At 46.8% G+C, this 17,933-nt stretch overlaps 2 non-coding genes across 2 annotated transcripts; both read left to right on the top strand.

The window, feature by feature from the left end:
- Positions 1-3,018: 3,018 nt before the first annotated feature.
- On the top strand, positions 3,019-3,137 carry LOC133446614 (5S ribosomal RNA). The gene has a single exon (XR_009782851.1). It is a non-coding gene; the product is annotated as a 5S ribosomal RNA (ribosomal RNA).
- Positions 3,138-5,174: 2,037 nt separating this feature from the next.
- On the top strand, positions 5,175-5,293 carry LOC133446627 (5S ribosomal RNA). The gene has a single exon (XR_009782863.1). It is a non-coding gene; the product is annotated as a 5S ribosomal RNA (ribosomal RNA).
- Positions 5,294-17,933: the final 12,640 nt, after the last annotated feature.

The following is a 17,933-nucleotide window of genomic DNA, read 5'->3' as shown; positions in this document are numbered from 1 at the left end:
TTGAAGCTTTGCACATGTAAAATAAAGTGTTGAACGCAGCTCCCTTTCGGACCACTTTTTTTGGAACCAGCATGAGTTGGAAATGTCTTCAAATTCCCTCACATGGCATTTTTTGTTGTTAGATTGCCATTACAGTTATAATATTTTCATGGTCCTGTGGCAAATAATTTCACTACTTCTGCTGTGCTTTTAAACAGCTGTGTGTCTGGTTTTCTGGTGTTTATAATAACAAGAAAAGAAATACATCTTCACTCTAATGTGTGCTATTATGATTAGGGTTAGGGTTAGGGTTAGGTTGGTGATTACGGCCCCCTGAGGGGAACCAATACACTTCTGCCTCCTACGCTCGTTAGCGATTCCAGAGATTGCTGAAGGTAGTGTTGCACTCTCACTCGTACAGTATGAGATCCGTATGCACTAAAGTACTTTGTCAGTAGCGTATGGTGCGGGACCTCTGAATTAGTTTCAGAGTTTTGTTTTGAGATGTGCTGCATGGTGTATCAAGGTAACTGGGTACCCCTTATGAGTGCAGTCGGATTATGGAGGATCCGATGTCTTCGTATGTGGCTAGTGGGTGCACTTTGAGAGGACAGTTGTGAGTTTTAGAGGGGGAGAAGAGGGGGGGGGGTGATAGTTCAGTGAGGAGAGATTAAGGTGAGGGGGGTTTTTTAGAGAGGCTTTAGGATTTGGGGTTCGGGTTAGGGTTAGAAGTTGTTGTGTAGTTTAGGGTCAGGGTTAGGGTTAGAATCTGGGGTGTCGGTTAAAGTTAGGGTTTAGGGTCGGGGTTTGGATTAGGGTTGGGGTTAGGGTTAGAATTTGGGGTGTCGGTTAAGGCTAGGACTTAAGGTCAGGGTTAGGGTTAGGGTTTTGGGGTATGGGTCAAGGTTAGGGATAGGTTGGAATTTGGGGTATCGGTTAAGGTTAGGATTTAGGGTAAGTTAGAAATTGGGGTGTCGGTTCAGGTTAGGGTTAGAATTTGGGGTGTCGGTTAAGGTTAGGATTTAAGGTCAGGGTTAGGGTTAGGATTTTGGGGTACGGGTCAAGGTTAGGGTTAGGTTGGAATTTGGGGTATCGGTTAAGGTTAGGATTTAGGGTAAGTTAGAAATTGGGGTGTCCGTTCAAGTTAGGGTTAGAATTTGGGGTATCGGTTAAGGTTAGGGTTAGGGTTAGAATTTGGGGTGTCGGTTAAGGTTAGGACTTAAGGTCAGGGTTAGGGTTGGAATTTGGGGTGTCGGTTGAGGTTAGGGTTAGAATTTAGGGTGTGTGCTGTTAGGGTTAGGGTTAGCAGCCAACGAGTGCATTTTGGGGTATGGGTCAAGGTTAGGGTTAGGGTTAGAATTTGGGGTATCGGTTAAGGTTAGGATTTAGGGTTAGGGTTAGGGTTAGAATTTGGGGTGTCGGTTAAGGTTAGGGTTAGAATTTAGGGTGTCGTGTGTGCTATTAGGGTTAGGGTTAGCAGCCAACGACAGTCCAGTCAGTGATCCAGTCAGATTTCACAGTTTCAAGCTTCCTCCTTCAGACCGGGATACAATGAAGACGGCAGACATCTCAGAGCACAAGGGCAGATCTTGTAACAGAGTCAGACAGTATGCATCATCTTTTGCACTCAGTAGAATTACATGCAGCTCAACAAGCAGTATGCTAGTTATTGCATATTGAGCTGGCAGTGTGAACACAGCTATAGATACCAATGCATGTGTTAAATCAATATCACTGAAAGCAATTGGAACTCATTCGTACAAGAAGAAAAACTGACGTTTGTTTTTTTTGGTCATGACAAAACTTTAAATACAGTGTCATCCACGACAACTTCTGTGTGCTAAAATGTAACGATTAGATAGCAAGATTATGTGTTATTGGATTGGTATTAGAGTCTTAAAATCAGTGGAAATAACTCATAAGAATGCTTGGTAAAATGTTTCATCCTGAGCTGGAAGACATCTTCACATCAACTCAATGCCTAATGTGTTGTTTTTGATAATAAACAAGCTTGTTTTTTAACCTCTCATTCAGCACCCGGGTATTGTAGGTGTTGTTTTTTGAAGCTTTGCACATGTAAAATAAAGTGTTGAACGCAGCTCCCTGTCGGACCACTTTTTTTGGAACCAGCATGAGTTGGAAATGTCTTCAAATTCCCTCACATGGCATTTTTTGTTGTTAGATTGCCATTACAGTTATAATATTTTCATGGTCCTGTGGCAAAATAATTTCACTACTTCTGCTGTGCTTTTAAACAGCTGTGTGTGTCTGGTTTTCTGGTGTTGTTTATAATAACAAGAAAAGAAATACATCTTCACTCTAATGTGTGCTATTACGTGTGCTTGCTCTTCCACTATTCTTCGTGACGTCATCAAAAACATCACATCATGTGATTCACATGTCTTTGATGAGCATTTGAACGCTACGCGTCTGAAGCTGGAGCTGATTTGCTGCAAACGAGGATGAATGTGCACATGTTCCCAAACGTAGCAACAGCGCCCTCTGCTGGTTCATGGCGGTATGGTCGTTAGTGGCAGCTGCGGCTTCACAACTGTCTTCTACAGTAGAGCCTCCAGGAATAAGGTGGATACGCGCACTTACCGAGTGTACTGTCACGTTTGTGTTTTTTTCATCATAACTGAACAACACAAACATCCGTATGCTGTCCTTTGACGACCGAGTTACTCCTTAAAATAAATGGATGGCGCTCCTATAGTTTATTTCTTTAGTTCAGCCACTTATAGGCTCTGCAAAGCGATTTAGCCTTTTTCCTATTCACCCGTTCACAGCCTCTTATTTTCGACACTCACAATGTGACAACAACCCCCCGGTGAACATGTGGGAGTGAAGTGGGGCGTCTCATAAACACCGACACACGGCAGCTGCAGAGCTTCAGCTCCGCTACAATCCACCAGCTCCACTTGTGAATGAGCTCCACTGACTCTTGAACACACCGGTTTTACTCTCCGTCTCAGACATCGGGGATGTGGTTGCCGAGAAGTGAACACTATATAAGAGCTATTTCAGGGTTCAGCTTTCGCTTACGGCCATACCAGCCTGAATACGCCCGATCTCGTCTGATCTCGGAAGCTAAGCAGGGTCGGGCCGGGTTAGTACTTGGATGGGAGACCGCCTGGGAATACCCGGTGCTGTAAGCTTTTTCAACCAGCAGAGAGTGCTCTTGCTCCCTCTACTCACACATTTTTATACCTGCTTTGTTTGTTTGTTTGTTTGTTTATTGGATGGATCCAATAAAAAAAGTGAATTTCCCCATTAAGGTAGAAATAAAGGACAGTTTAATCTAATCTAAGAAAGAGGTGAGAGTGGGTGGAGGGCGTAAAGTAAAACAGATTCAGGTTGACAGATATGTGACATGAGGAGGAAATGTAATAATCTCCAGTAAACCAAAAGAGGCCAACAGTTCAATCAAGCTGATGCAGGATGAACAAGCGACACCATAAACTTGATCCCAAATACCAGCACGCGTATTAGATTCCTGATGTGGGGTGATGAGGGAGAAGCTGCCGTCCGTCCAGTATGACTCTGTACGTACGTGGTTTATCAAGACAACTCATCCCTCACGCTCTGATGTTTGAGCTCCTGGACCTCCTTCTGTACGCATCCTTGTTCTCCCTCTGCCTCCTTGTCATCTTCTTCTGTACCGTGTTTGTCTCTGTGTCCATCCACAAAGACTCTCTCCATCCTCTTCCAGAGCTTCTTCACGTAACTAGGGCTCATTGTTATGGAAAGACTGATCCTCCTGGAAGAAGAGAAGATACGCAGGAATGAATGTACTCTGTAATGCAGTCAGTCATGGATTTGATGTTGTATCATGAAGCTGGTCCCAATCTAACACAATCTCACAGTCTAGCGACTAAAGAAACGTTTCACCTTCATGCGCCACTGCTTTCTTACTTGCTGTTGTTGTTGTAGCCAATTTAGAGTTGTGCTGTGTGTGTATGTATGTGTGCGTGTGGGTGGAGGTTGTCATTGCATCACCTGAGCACCAGTGGGCATAGGAGGTCATTGTCAATCAGAGGTTAGGTAAGGGAGACACAGGTGATCAGGTGCAGGGGAATTAGGAGCTGGGAAGCCACATAGTTCTTCACCGTGCATGGAGTGTGTGTGTCCGCATGGTTTGTTCTATCGCCAGTAGCCTAATGTGTCTGATAATACACAAGCTCGTTTTTTAACCTCTCATTCAGCACCCGGGTATTGTAGGTGTTGTTTTTTGAAGCTTTGCACATGTAAAATAAAGTGTTGAACGCAGCTCCCTGTCGGACCACTTTTTTTGGAACCAGCATGAGTTGGAAATGTCTTCAAATTCCCTCACATGGCATTTTTTGTTGTTAGATTGCCATTACAGTTATAATATTTTCATGGTCCTGTGGCAAAATAATTTCACTACTTCTGCTGTGCTTTTAAACAGCTGTGTGTGTCTGGTTTTCTGGTGTTTATAATAACAAGAAAAGAAATACATCTTCACTCTAATGTGTGCTATTACGTGTGCTTTCTCTTCCACTATTCTTCGTGACGTCATCAAAGACATCACATGTCTTTGATGAGCATTTGAACGCTACGCGTCTGAAGCTGGAGCTGATTTGCTGCAAACGAGGATGAATGTGCACATGTTCCCAAACGTAGCAACAGCGCCCTCTGCTGGTTCATGGCGGTATGGTCGTAAGTGGCAGCTGCGGCTTCACAACTGTCTTCTACAGTAGAGCCTCCAGGAATAAGGTGGATACGCGCACTTACCGAGTGTACTGTCACGTTTGTGTTTTTTTCATCATAACTGAACAACACAAACATCCGTATGCTGTCCTTTGACGACCGAGTTACTCCTTAAAATAAATGGATGGCGCTCCTATAATTTATTTCTTTAGTTCAGCCACTTATAGGCTCTGCAAAGCGATTTAGCCTTTTTCCTATTCACCCTTTCACAGCCTCTTATTTTAGACACTCGCACAATGTGACAACAACCCCCCGGTGAACATGTGGGAGTGAAGTGGGGCGTCTCATAAACACCGACACACGGCAGCTGCAGAGTTTCAGCTCCGCTACAATCCACCAGCTCCACTTGTGAATGAGCTCCACTGACTCTTGAACACACCGGTTTTACTCTCCGTCTCAGACATCGGGGATGTGGTTGCCGAGAAGTGAACACTATATAAGAGCTATTTCAGGGTTCAGCTTTCGCTTACGGCCATACCAGCCTGAATACGCCCGATCTCGTCTGATTTCGGAAGCTAAGCAGGGTCGGGCCGGGTTAGTACTTGGATGGGAGACCGCCTGGGAATACCCGGTGCTGTAAGCTTTTTCTTTAAATATTTTTATCCCGGTTTTTTTCCCATTTTTACCACCCCGTGCTCCTACCTACTGACAGTCCTGGGCATTGCCATCCTCTACCAACCCCGGGAGGGCCCTGCACTGAGCTCAGGTCTCCTCCTTAACCTGAGGAGTGAGCAGGCCGCATCTTTTCACCAGACAGGGTGGGGTTTCTCCGGCCGGACGTAGCGCGTGGAAGGATCACGTTATTCCGGCCGGATCCTCCCCACCCCATCTGGCGCCCCGGTTGGCCAGAGGGAGCATGTGTAGCCCAGGACTGTGTGCATGTTTTTGTGAGAGTAGCTCACACTAGCTACCCAGGGGAACACGGGGAGAACATGCAAACTCCACACAGAAAGATCCTTTCACCAACCCCACCCAGGGTGTGGGTGCTGAAGTCATGGGGGAACTAACACGCACTTCAGCACCCACAGCGTCCCCCGGCGGGAATCGAACCCAGGACCTTCTTGCTGTGAGACCGCTGCACTACCAGCTGCGCCACCGTGCCCCCTGCTGTAAGCTTTTTCAACCAGCAGAGAGTGCTCTTGCTCCCTCTACTCACACATTTTTATACCTGCTTTGTGTCTGTCTAGTGGGTCTGGTTTTCTGGTGTTTATAATAACAAGAAAAGAAATACATCTTCACTCTAATGTGTGCTATTAGGGTTAGGGTTAGTGTTAGGGTTAGCAGCCAACGACAGTCCAGTCAGTGATCCAGTCAGATTTCACAGTTTCAAGCTTCCTCCTTCAGACCTGGATACAATGAAGACGGCAGACATCTGAGAGCACAAGGGCAGATCTTGTAACAGAGTCAGACAGTATGCATCATCTTTTGCACTCAGTAGAATTACATGCAGCTCAACAAGCAGTATGCTAGTTATTGCATATTGAACTGGCAGTGTGAACACAGCTATAGATACCAATGCATGTGTTAAATCAATATCACTGAAAGCAATTGGAACTCATCCGTACAAGAAGAAAAGCTGGCGTTTGTTTTTTTTGGTCATGACAAAACTTTAAATACAGTGTCATCCACGACAACTTCTGTGTGCTAAAATGTAACGATTAGATAGCAAGATTATGTGTTATTGGATTGGTATTAGAGTCTTAAAATCAGTGGGAATAACTCATAAGAATGCTTGGTAAAATGTTTCATCCTGAGCTGGAAGACATCTTCACATCAACTCAATGCCTAATGTGTTGTTTTTGATAATACACAAGCTTGTTTTTTAACCTCTCATTCAGCACCCGGGTATCGTAGGTGTTGTTTTTTGAAGCTTTGCACATGTAAAATAAAGTGTTGAACGCAGCTCCCTGTCGGACCACTTTTTTTGGAACCAGCATGAGTTGGAAATGTCTTCAAATTCCCTCACATGGCATTTTTTGTTGTTAGATTGCCATTACAGTTATAATATTTTCATGGTCCTGTGGCAAAATAATTTCACTACTTCTGCTGTGCTTTTAAACAGCTGTGTGTGTCTGGTTTTCTGGTGTTTATAATAACAAGAAAAGAAATACATCTTCACTCTAATGTGTGCTATTACGTGTGCTTGCTCTTCCACTATTCTTCGTGACGTCATCAAAGACATCACATGTCTTTGATGAGCATATGAACGCTACGCGTCTGAAGCTGGAGCTGATTTGCTGCAAACGAGGATGAATGTGCACATGTTCCCAAACGTAGCAACAGCGCCCTCTGCTGGTTCATGGCAGTATGGTCGTAAGCGGCAGCTGCGGCTTCACAACTGTCTTCTACAGTAGAGCCTCCAGGAATAAGGTGGATACGCGCACTTACCGAGTGTACTGTCACGTTTGTGTTTTTTTCATCATAACTGAACAACACATTTGCCTGCAGTCTGAACGCGGCCTAAGACCATGACAGCCTGTAATGCCGCCACCCACCCCCCTCCAACCTGTAGTCGTATCATATCTGACAATGGTTTTATTTGAAAATGTACATTTTAAAATGAAACACAGCAAAGTTAACAGACAGCAAACCTCTCAAATGTCATGGAGATTAACTCTATCTGTGGAGTCCAAAACTATTTTTTGAACCAGACTGTAAATATGTTCATCTCTGCTGTAAAGTTGGACATTTTTAACATGTGAGTCAGTGAATATTGACACGTTGCTAGATTCAGCCTCCAACTGTCAGCCAAAGAACTTCAACTTCTTTTTAGTTGCACATTCAATTCATTTCAAAGATCTTTATTTCAAACATGATGGCAGTATAAAGTAACCGACATGCTTAAAGATACTTCAACAATGAACGCAAGAGACACTTTTTTTTTGGTAGCAGCAGTTTTGACCCTCATTATTAGATATTAAAAAATCTTGACGTACTTAGAAGTTACACCAAATAATAGAATAGTATAAATAGTAATCATCAGTATAAACATATATTGTGGTAAACCTGAGTATAAAGTAGCAGATCCCATGTCATAAAGAATCATCTCAGACTGGTTTCTTGAACATGATGTGTTCACTACTCAAACGGCCTCCACAGTCACCAGATCTCAGTCCAACAGAAAACCTTTGGGATGTGGTGGGACGGGAGATTCACATCACAGATGTGCAGCCGACAAATCTGCAGCAACTCCCTGATGCTTCATGTCAACATGGACCAAACTCTCTGAGGAATGTTTCCAGAACCTTGTTGAATCTATGTCACGAAGGATTAAGGCAGTTGTGAAGGAAAAAGGGGTCCAACCCGGTACTAGCAAGGTTTACCGAATAAAGTGAGTATATAAGTGTATATAATATAAATCATCCTTTTGTGAAATAAGAGCTCCTCCACAAGGTAACACAGATTCGCACTGTTCGCCACAAGAACAGTTTTTTCCCGTCTGCAGTTCTCCTCGTCAACAAGGCCCCGGTTCCCCCTCCCCCCCGACTACTACGGACTGCCCCCCCATCCCACTCTACGTTACATTAACGTAAATATTCCAACCCCGTAACATTTGTACAGACTCACATCCGACACTTTAAAAACCCCATATTGTACATTTCTACCTATACTGTTCATTTCTGTTTATACATTTTATCTGTCATGTGTCATAATACGTCACTTTTTGTAAAGATTCATATCCGGCACTTTTTAATCCTCATATTGTACATTTCTGTTTATCCCTGTTATACATTTTACTTTATTCTATCGCTCAGTTTATCTCCATATATATTTGTTTGCTTTTAAATTTTTATTTTTTATCTTTATTTTTATTCTTACTGTATTGCACCAATCACCACAACAAATTCCTTGTGTGTGTTGACAAACTTGGCAATAAACCCCCTTTCTGATTCTGATTCTGAAGTGAGGAGATCAATAATAATCATAAAAGCATAGCAGAGCCGAGTGATCTTATGACCAAGACTGTCATGTAAAAACTAGCTCAAAGTGAATTTGAACTGAGTGGAAACTGAAACCTTAGAAAAGTCGGGGTTCTGATAAACTTTAACTTTTATTGTCCTTTGATTTCTATCAAGGACAAGATAAGCGAGGAACACGAGAGCAGAGAAAATCTACTTGCTGAAAGGATCCATTCCCAAAAGATCCACAGTAAGTATTTTTTATATTATACTGTTAATCTGTGTAATGTTTGATTATTAATGAAACATCTAACAAAACTCCATGTGTGCAGATGCACAGCGAAGCTGGAAAGCGACTGTTCCTCACAGAAGAAGAGTTCATCAACGCTCTTGACTTGGGGAAGTCATGAAAACAGATATGGTTGTCATTTCTCCATTGTTTCTTTGACTAAAAGGTTCCCTTTTACATTTGAAAAAACATTCTATGTGTAGTGAGTGACAAAAAAAACTGCTTGAAGCCTCCCAAAATATATGCAGAAAAATAAATATGTTACAGTAAACGTGATCAAAGTCAGTCATCTTTTTATTTCACAGATTTTAATAGATATACTTTTAAAAAATATACAATAAAACCCTTTTAAACATTTTCTTGTGAGTTAATGAAAAACAAATGTACAATGTGGTAAAAATGAGAAATACATAACTGTGAGGAACATAAATCCCACAGATACAGCAGAACCAAACACTGCCCCCTAGTGGAGAACTGGAGGAGACACGTTTCATCATCTTCATCCCAACCTTCTCCAGAGAACAGATTGTTTTAAAGCTTTTTTATGAAATCTTCATCAAAGTGTTCCAGGTCTTTTTCTTGGAGCAAGCCCTGAAAATAAATGCAAGAATAGTTAATTCATTCGTTGATCTACTGATGATAACTTTACAATCCTAATACTAAAAGCAATATTTTTCTAAAACCCTGAAAGGGTTTTAGAAAAATATTGCTTTTAATGATATTGTATTACAGAAAGGTCCGTCAGCCCACTCAGTCTAATGATGTGAAGCTGTGGAAATCATTTACAGTCCTGTTCAGGTTGGTGCCAACATTCGTTGTGATTGATCATGAGTAGATTCTGTCTGGGACTCGCAGCCACATTCTTATAGTCTAGCTGCAAATGCAGTCACAACAAAAGACTACCAACTCCCTTGATGCAAGTCCCTAGAAGAAGACTTTTCAGTAAGATGTTTTTGTTTATTGTTGTTTCTTTTAAAAGACAGAAAGTCATCATGTCTCTGATAAACAATTTAAACATTTTTTTTTTAAAGTTCTTGTTTAAATATTGCCATAGTTCAGTTCACTGGATGTATCTGTAGAAGTACTGATGTCCTGCCTGATGCTGATCTGGCTGTGATGTAGCTTGTGTTTCCTACATACAGATCACATAACTGAGATCTGATTACAAACGTGCATGTGGACTATTAAAAGGTGAGAACTTAGAAATGAGCACTGGATCCAGGATGTGTGATAATACTAGGTCTACATGGCCTCACCGTTTCACAAACACTACCTCGTACCTTAGGAAAGTATCCAAGGAGTTTTGTTGCGTAACGCTGCAAAAGTTTTTGCCGCTCTTCTTCAATGATCTGCCTCTTTCTCCTGCTCAATGGCTCTTTCTTTAACCTCCAGTTCCTTTAAGAAAAGGTGTTTTTAAAATGAACCAGGACATTATAAAAGTCACATTATATACAGTACAATATGTTAGATCAATAAATATCTTATTTTTGGTGCTAAAGTTATTGTTTAAGCAGACTTTTACAGGTAAAATGCTCAAACTTGTTCATTGCTAGCGTCTTCAATTATACAAGAAGAACCAGTAAAGTCAGCGACACCGACACCAACTAAACACTGATATAATTAAGTACACAAAAACTGTAATTAGTCCCATGTCTGCTTCACGCTGACGTCTTTTATCTTCCCTCAGTTCTATTTCGTCCCTACTGACCGCCAGGCGGTGCTGTAAGCACTGGATATCTTCCCTCGCGCATGCGCATGTCGAGTACAATACCAACAATGTCACGTCACCCGTGACCCCTGCATGACCCCCGGAAGGGTATATCTTCCGGCGTCAGCATGGGATCGACTCCTTATTCTTCTCACATCGCGCGTCTGAAGTACAGGACGGAAATAGGAGCTTTGTGAAGCTTCTTCCTTTCCTCCCTAAGAAACCGCCGGCCTCTGTGCAGCTTCGTGCCATTCAGGTAGGAGTAACGATTTTTTTCGTCCTCCGAGGAGCTGTGGCCGCGCGGTATTGATGGTGTCGGGTTGCGGCGGCGTCTCCCCGCCCCGCCCCCCAGCACAGCTGATAGAAGGTAAGCTGTCAGCTGTGCCTGACACCTGGTCACAATCTGCGCAGGGAGACAGCGTTTCGCTTCCTCTCCCCACTTTATTAATGTGACAACATTATTTTTTCCTTGCAGATTATTTTTTTCTTTTGGAAAAAAAAAAAAAAAAGGAAAGAAACGAGAGAGGAATGTTCTCTTCTTTTTGAGTAAAGACGCCTATTTTTGCCTTTTCTCATAGCCGTGGTGACGGCAGCGTGGCCCTCCCCTCTCCCGCCTGCATATTGGCGGTGACGGCAGCGTGCTCGCTGTGGTGACGGCAGCGTTTCCGCTCCCCTCTCCCACTGACACACCTGTGTTGACGGTAGCGTGGCCCTCCCCTCTCCCGCCTGTATATTGGTGGTGACGGCAGCGTGCTCGCTGTGGTGACGGCAGCGTTTCCGCTCCCCTCTCCCACTGACACCTACGTGGTGATGGCGGCTCGTCCGCTCCCTCTCCCACCGGCACATCCGTGGTGACGGCAGCGTGACCGCTCCCCTCTCCCACCGACACATTCGTGTGGACGGCAGCGTGACCGCTCCGACCGACACATTCGTGTGGACGGCAGCGTGTCCGCTCGTCTCTCCTACCAGCACATCCGTGGTGATGGCGGCTCGTCCGCTCCCTCTCCCACCGGCACATCCGTGGTGACGGCAGCGTGACCGCTCCCCTCTCCCACCGACACATTCGTGTGGACGGCAGCGTGATCGCTCCGACCGACACATTCGTGTGGACGGCAGCGTGTCCGCTCGTCTCTCCTACCAGCACATCCGTGGTGACGGCAGCGTGTCCGCTCCCTCTCCCACTGACACATCCGTGCTGACGGTAGCGTGGCCGCTCCCCTCTCCCACCGGCATATTGGTGGTGACGGCAGCGTGCTCGCTGTGGTGACGGCAGCGTTTCCGCTCCCCTCTCCCACTGACACATCCGTATTGGCGGTAGCGTGGCCCTCCCCTCTCCCGCCGGCACATTGGCGGTGATGGCAGCGTGCTCGCTGTGGTGACGGCAGCGTTTCTGCTCCCCTCTCCCACTGACACATCCGTGCTGACGGTAGCATGACCGCTCCCCTCTCCCGCCAGCATATTGGTGGTGACGGCAGCGTGCTCGCTGTGGTGACGGCAGCGTTTCCGCTCCCCTCTCCCACCGACACCTATGTGGTGACTGCAGCGCGTCCGCTCCCCTCTCCCACCGGCACATCCGTGGTGACGGCAGCGTGACCGCTCCCACCGACATCTTCGTGTGAACGGCAGCGTGTCCGCTCCTCTCTCCTGCCAGCACATCTGTGGCGACGGCAGCGTGTCCGCTCCCTCTCCCACCGGTCGCTGTGATGGAGCGTTCATGCCCAGGGTGCATGGCCGCCCTGGACCCTGCGGATGACCAGGACCTCTGCGTGTCGTGCCTCGGCCCTGAGCAGCGGGGCCGTTGGCCAGCCTCCCCTCATCTCAGCCGGGGTCTTCTCTGAAGCGATCGGCAAAGAGAGTGGTGGGGGCCCCCAAACGACGGCGGATGACGAGCCAGCTCTCCTCGAAGGTAGATCGCTTGGCTGCCGACATGGAGCAGATGAAGGCACCCCTCCTCAATCTGCAACCTGGTACTGGCCAGGTGGAACCTGCCATGCCAGAGTTTGCTCTGGGGTCGCCACCGCCGCTGCCGGAGGACGCCATCTCCATTGCAGCCTCGGCGAGCCACTTCAACGTGTCATCAGGGGACCCGGCCTCACAGCGCTCGGGGTTCTCCTCGCACTCATCTGCCCAGAGCTCTCGGGAGGGGACGGTTTGTTCCTCCGTGCAGAGCATTATCCGCACTGCCCTGGCACACTTGCAGCCGAATGCACCGCGTGCGGAGGTGGCCTCTAGCGCCTTCCACGGGCGCAATCCTTCTCCGGTGGAATTCACATTCCGTCTTCGTCTGATTTTTTTGAGGGAGCTGCACTCATGCTGGAGAGATGTCACAGCCGGCTGATGACCGTGCTCTGACGGCGATGGAGGACGCTGCTGTGGCTTGTCTCCACCACATGCCCCCCCCATCGAGCCCTCCATTGCAGCACTGATAGTGGCTCCTGATGAGGCTCTGAAGCCAGATCCCAAGTGCCCCTCTACCCAGAGTAGGGTTACTGATGGGCATATTTGTAAGGCTTATGAAACAGCGGCACGCATCGGCCGGCTGGGGAACACCCTTTTTCATCTGCTACTGGCTCTCTCCACCTCCCTGCAGGATGCACAGGTGGATGATTCCACACAGGACATGTGTGACATATCCCTACAGGCTTTTTGCCTCCCAAACGAGGGAACTGGGGCGGCTGATGTCCACCCTGGTGCACACGCGCCGTCATGTCTGACTGGCGCAGTCACCCCTGACGGAGACTGCTCGTAGGGTTCTTCGTCAGGCACCGGCAGAACCGGGGGAGCTGTTTGGGGCAACTGCCCTGGAAGCTCTGAACCGCACCGCCCTGGCTGATGAGACCAGGCAGCGGCTGGTGTACCTTCACAGGGGTGCGGCCGCTTCCTGTACACCGGGAGGCCCTTCACCGGCCCCCGGGCCTCGCCCCCGGCCGCCTGCGCACGGCGGCCGGCGCGGCTTTCAGCGGTCTGTGAGTCAGCCTGCTGGTGACTTTCGCCCCCCTGTGCGCGGACCGTCCCACCAGCGTCGGGGCGTTGATCCCGACCGTCGCCCCCCCGGGACGTCCGGAGCCCGGGGGAGACGGCGCTAAGGCCACGGAGCCGGTCGTCAGCTACTTTTCCGGCAGCAGCTCGGTTACTGGGCTGCCTGCTCATTGGGGCCCGGGTGGTTTCCACCCTAGCCCAGGGGTACGTATTGCAGTTCCGACACCGGCCTCCTATCTCCGGCCGGGTTGAGATGACCATCGTCAGAGACCCGGCAAACATTCCGGCTCAGGGCTTCCGGCTTAGCTGTACATGGGGTGAGACGTGATTAGCGGAGCTCCTGCAGAGTTAATTTTAATTCAACATTTATAGGCACTTTTTGCATCACTCCCACGGCTTTGGTTTTAACTAAATTATTTTCAACGCGGTTACTTCGACAACTTACCACGGAAATGCCTCCAAAGTCCTTCAAAGCGGGGAATAACCCTCCAGCTAACCCGCGGCCTGCTGCTCATGCCGTCTCCTCGCCCCGCGGTGATTCCCCTCCTCCGGAGAGCACCTGCGCTGCGCAGGTTCCAGCTGCGGAGTTCAGCCGGCTTAAAACCGAACTCCTCTCCGCTCTCCGCAATGATGTTGCAGCTATATTTCGGTCAGAGCTTCAGGCAGCACTTACCGAGAATTTAACGTCCATTAAGTCCGAGCTGCTTTCTCTTAAAGCCGATCTTTCTGGCAGTATTTCATCCATGAAGGCGGACGTCGCGGGTCTCGCGACCACGGTCGCTGGGATGGAGCTGTCCGTCTCAAGCTGCTCAGACGACATCGTTGCTCTCCAGAAAAAAGTGGATCACTTGTCGAAAGAATATGTGAGGCTGGAGGACAGATGCGAGGATTTGGAGTCAGGGTCTCGTCGGCAGAACGTACGGATTATTGGCGTCCCGGAGGAGGATCCTGACTCTTCATCTGCAGCCGGTGTTTCCAGGCTATTGGCGGAAGCCTTCTCCCTCGACGCAGAGCCGGTGGTGGACAGAGCCCACCGCACCCTCATGCCGAGACCGAAGCCCGGGGAGCGGCCCCGCGCAATAGTGGCAAGGCTCCATTATTACACCGACTGCGCTGACATCCTGAGAAAGGCGAGAGAGCGGCAGCAGATCAAAGTCCGGGGTATGAGCATCTCCGTGTTCCCGGACCACACAGCCAAGACAGCGCGGGCGCGCGCTGCCTTTAATGACGTGCGCCGTCAGCTGCGGGAGATTGAAGGAGTCCGGTATGGATTGCTGTATCCCGCACGGCTGCGTGTAACCCATGATGGCCAGCAACGTGACTTCACGTCGCCAGATGAAGCCCTGGCATTCATCAGGAAAATAAAAAAAGTGACTACCAGCTAGTTTTCTGGGACGATTTATCCAGCTTGATGTCCGTGCGGGACTCTGGCCCGGGGTGAGCGACTGAGTCAATTCAGAAAATGGGACTTTATGTCGTAATTTTTTATTTTTTATTTTTTATTTATTTTTTTTTTTTTTTTTCTTTTCTCTTCTAACTATCAATGGGAACAACACCGTTTTAAATTGATGGCCTAATCATTTCTCTGGTATGATGCCTTGATAAGAAAATATGCACGCACCCCTGTCTTTTCTTAAATTGTGTGCATGTGTGTGCGTGTCTGTGTGGGTGTGTGAGTGCATATATGTATATCACGTGGCACGAGACAGGGCTGCCCTCTCTCCCCTTTGCTATTCGCTCTATCCGTCGAACCACTTTCAATTGCTTTAAGAACTCTTCCTCTATTTCGCGGAGTCTCTAGGTCCAATGTGGAACTTAAATTGTCACTTTATGCAGACGACCTCCTTTTATATGTATCTGACCCTTTAACCAGCATCGCACCAATATTATCTCTGTTGAAGAATTATGGATCCTTCTCCGGCTATAAGGTCAATCTTCACAAGTGTGAATGCTTCCCCATAAACTCCTCTGCTTTACAACTCAAACAATCTGATATCCCCTTTAAACTCAGCCCGTCAGGCTTTAGATACTTAGGGATTAATGTGACCCGCACTCTGCCCTCTCTTTTCACCGCTAATTTTTCCTCACTGGTAACTCGAGTGAAGGCGGACTTACAGAGGTGGAACTCCCTACCATTGTCACTGATAGGAAGGATTGACACAGTGAAAATGACTGTATTGCCTAAATTTCTTTTTTTGTTCCAATGCACTCCTTTATTTCTACCAAAATCTTTTTTTAAATCACTTGACCAAATTGTTTCCAACTTTTTATGGGCCGGTAAGACACCCAGAGTGAGGTATTCGCTTCTCCAAAAATTTAAATTTAATGGGGGTCTAGCACTACCAAACTTTATGCTTTACTATTGGTCAGCGCATATTCACAAACTAATTTATTGGCTTCAGTCTCCTGAGTTATTATGGTGCAGATTGGAGGCTCAGTCACTCTCTTCATCCTCTGTAACGGCCCTACTCTCCTCCTCTTTACCATTGAATGCCTCTAAGTTTACAAATAGCCCTGTGGTGCTTTCCTCCCTTAAGATTTGGTCACAGTTTAGGCGCCACTTTAAATTTGCTTCTCCATCCATCTATACACCTGTTACTAAGAATCATCTGTTCCCTCCATCACTAATAGACACCACTTTTATGATTTGGTACAACCGGGGCATTAAGCACTTCAGGGATCTATATAAGGATGGTATCTTTTCCACATTTTCAGATCTGAGGTCAAAGTTCAATTTGCCTGCCTCCCATTTGTTTCGCTACTTCCAGCTTCGACACTGCGCCTCTGCTCTGTTTCCATGCTTCCCTTCCCTTCCTGCTAACCAACCGTGGGATGATCTTCTAACAATGAAACTCAGTCAAAAGTCTCTGATATCTAAGATATATGCACTGTGTATGACATTTGATGATCATTCTGTAGATAAAGCTCGGGAGGGTTGGGGACGAGAGTTGGGCCTTGACTTCACAGGGGAGCTGTGGGATAAAGCTATCCGTAGCATACGATCTAGCACGCCTTGTGCTAGATTTGAACTTATTCAATTTAAGGTGCTGCATAGAGCCCACCTATCAAAATCCCGATTATCGGAAATATATCAGAATGTTGCAGACCTATGCGACAGATGCCAGGGTTCTCCATGCAATTTAAGTCATATGTTTTTCTCCTGTCCTAGGTTACAGAAATTTTGGAGTGATTATTCTGTGATCATGTCTAAAGTTCTGGGTAAAAAAGTTGTTATGGCCCCTCTCTTAGCAATATTCGGACTCACTGTTGACTCCTCACATATCAGCCCCACACAGTCAGAAGTATTGGCTTTCACATCCCTTTTAGCAAGACGTCGTATCTTACTTCTATGGAAATCCCCCAAGTCCCCGTCTATTTCTATTTGGCTTAGTGATGTTATGTTTTTTCTTAAATTGGAGAAGGTGAGATACTCTTTAAAAGGCAACGCAGCTAAATTCGTTCGCAAATGGCAATCTTTCATAGACCACTTTACCGCGTTGAAGACTCTACCCACCGACTGACCCCCCCCTCCCTTAATTTTCTTTTCATCTCCTTAATTTTTTTTTTTTTATGTTTTATTTATTTCCAGTTAATGGGATATCACTTATGGGCATCTACATTCACCACTGCATTTGTTTTTTGTATGCATTTTTGCTCATACATTACTTTCCTCCTCTGATCATTTCTTGCTCATCTGTTTATTTATTATTTAACGCTACAGAGACTCTGTTCCTTAGTTAGGTTTTGTGTGTTTAAAAAAAAAAAAAAAAAAAAGGAGACAATGTATAATGCGTGTGTTTGACTACAGATTTCCATGTTTTCATTGTATGTTGTTTCCTATAAAAAGATCAATAAAAAAAAAAAAAAAAAAACATTCCGGCTCAGGCTCAGGTGTTGCCCGCCCTACTGGCCAAGAGCGCCATCATGCCGGTGGACCCCCCGCCGCAGCCTGGGGGTTCTACTTGAGCTACTTTCTCGTCAGCAAGAGAGACGACGGACGTCGTCCCATCTTGGACTTGAGGGACCTCGACGAATACATGAAGGTCCTGCCCTTCCGGAGGCTTGACCACAGCAGATGCTCTGAGTTGGTCAGGAGGAAGTGGTTTGCAACTGTGGACCTACAGGGCGCTTGTTTCACGTGCCGGTCGCGGCACGTCACCGGTAGTTCCGGGGGTTCGCCTACCGGGGCCACCGTTGTCGGTTCAGGGTGCTCCTGTGCGGGCTCTCCCTGTCACCGAGGATTTTTTTCACCAGGTGCGTGATGGCAACCCTTGCCCCTCTTATACCTTTGGGCCTGCTGTCGCTACGCCCCCTGCAATGTGGCTGGACAGCCTCGCCTGGATGCCAA

The sequence above is a fragment of the Cololabis saira genome, chromosome 6, assembly GCF_033807715.1.
Source record: "Cololabis saira isolate AMF1-May2022 chromosome 6, fColSai1.1, whole genome shotgun sequence".
In the NCBI taxonomy this organism is placed as follows: Eukaryota; Metazoa; Chordata; class Actinopteri; order Beloniformes; family Belonidae; genus Cololabis; species Cololabis saira.
Note: the sequence above shows the minus strand (reverse complement) of the source record. Positions and strands in the feature narration are given on the sequence as shown.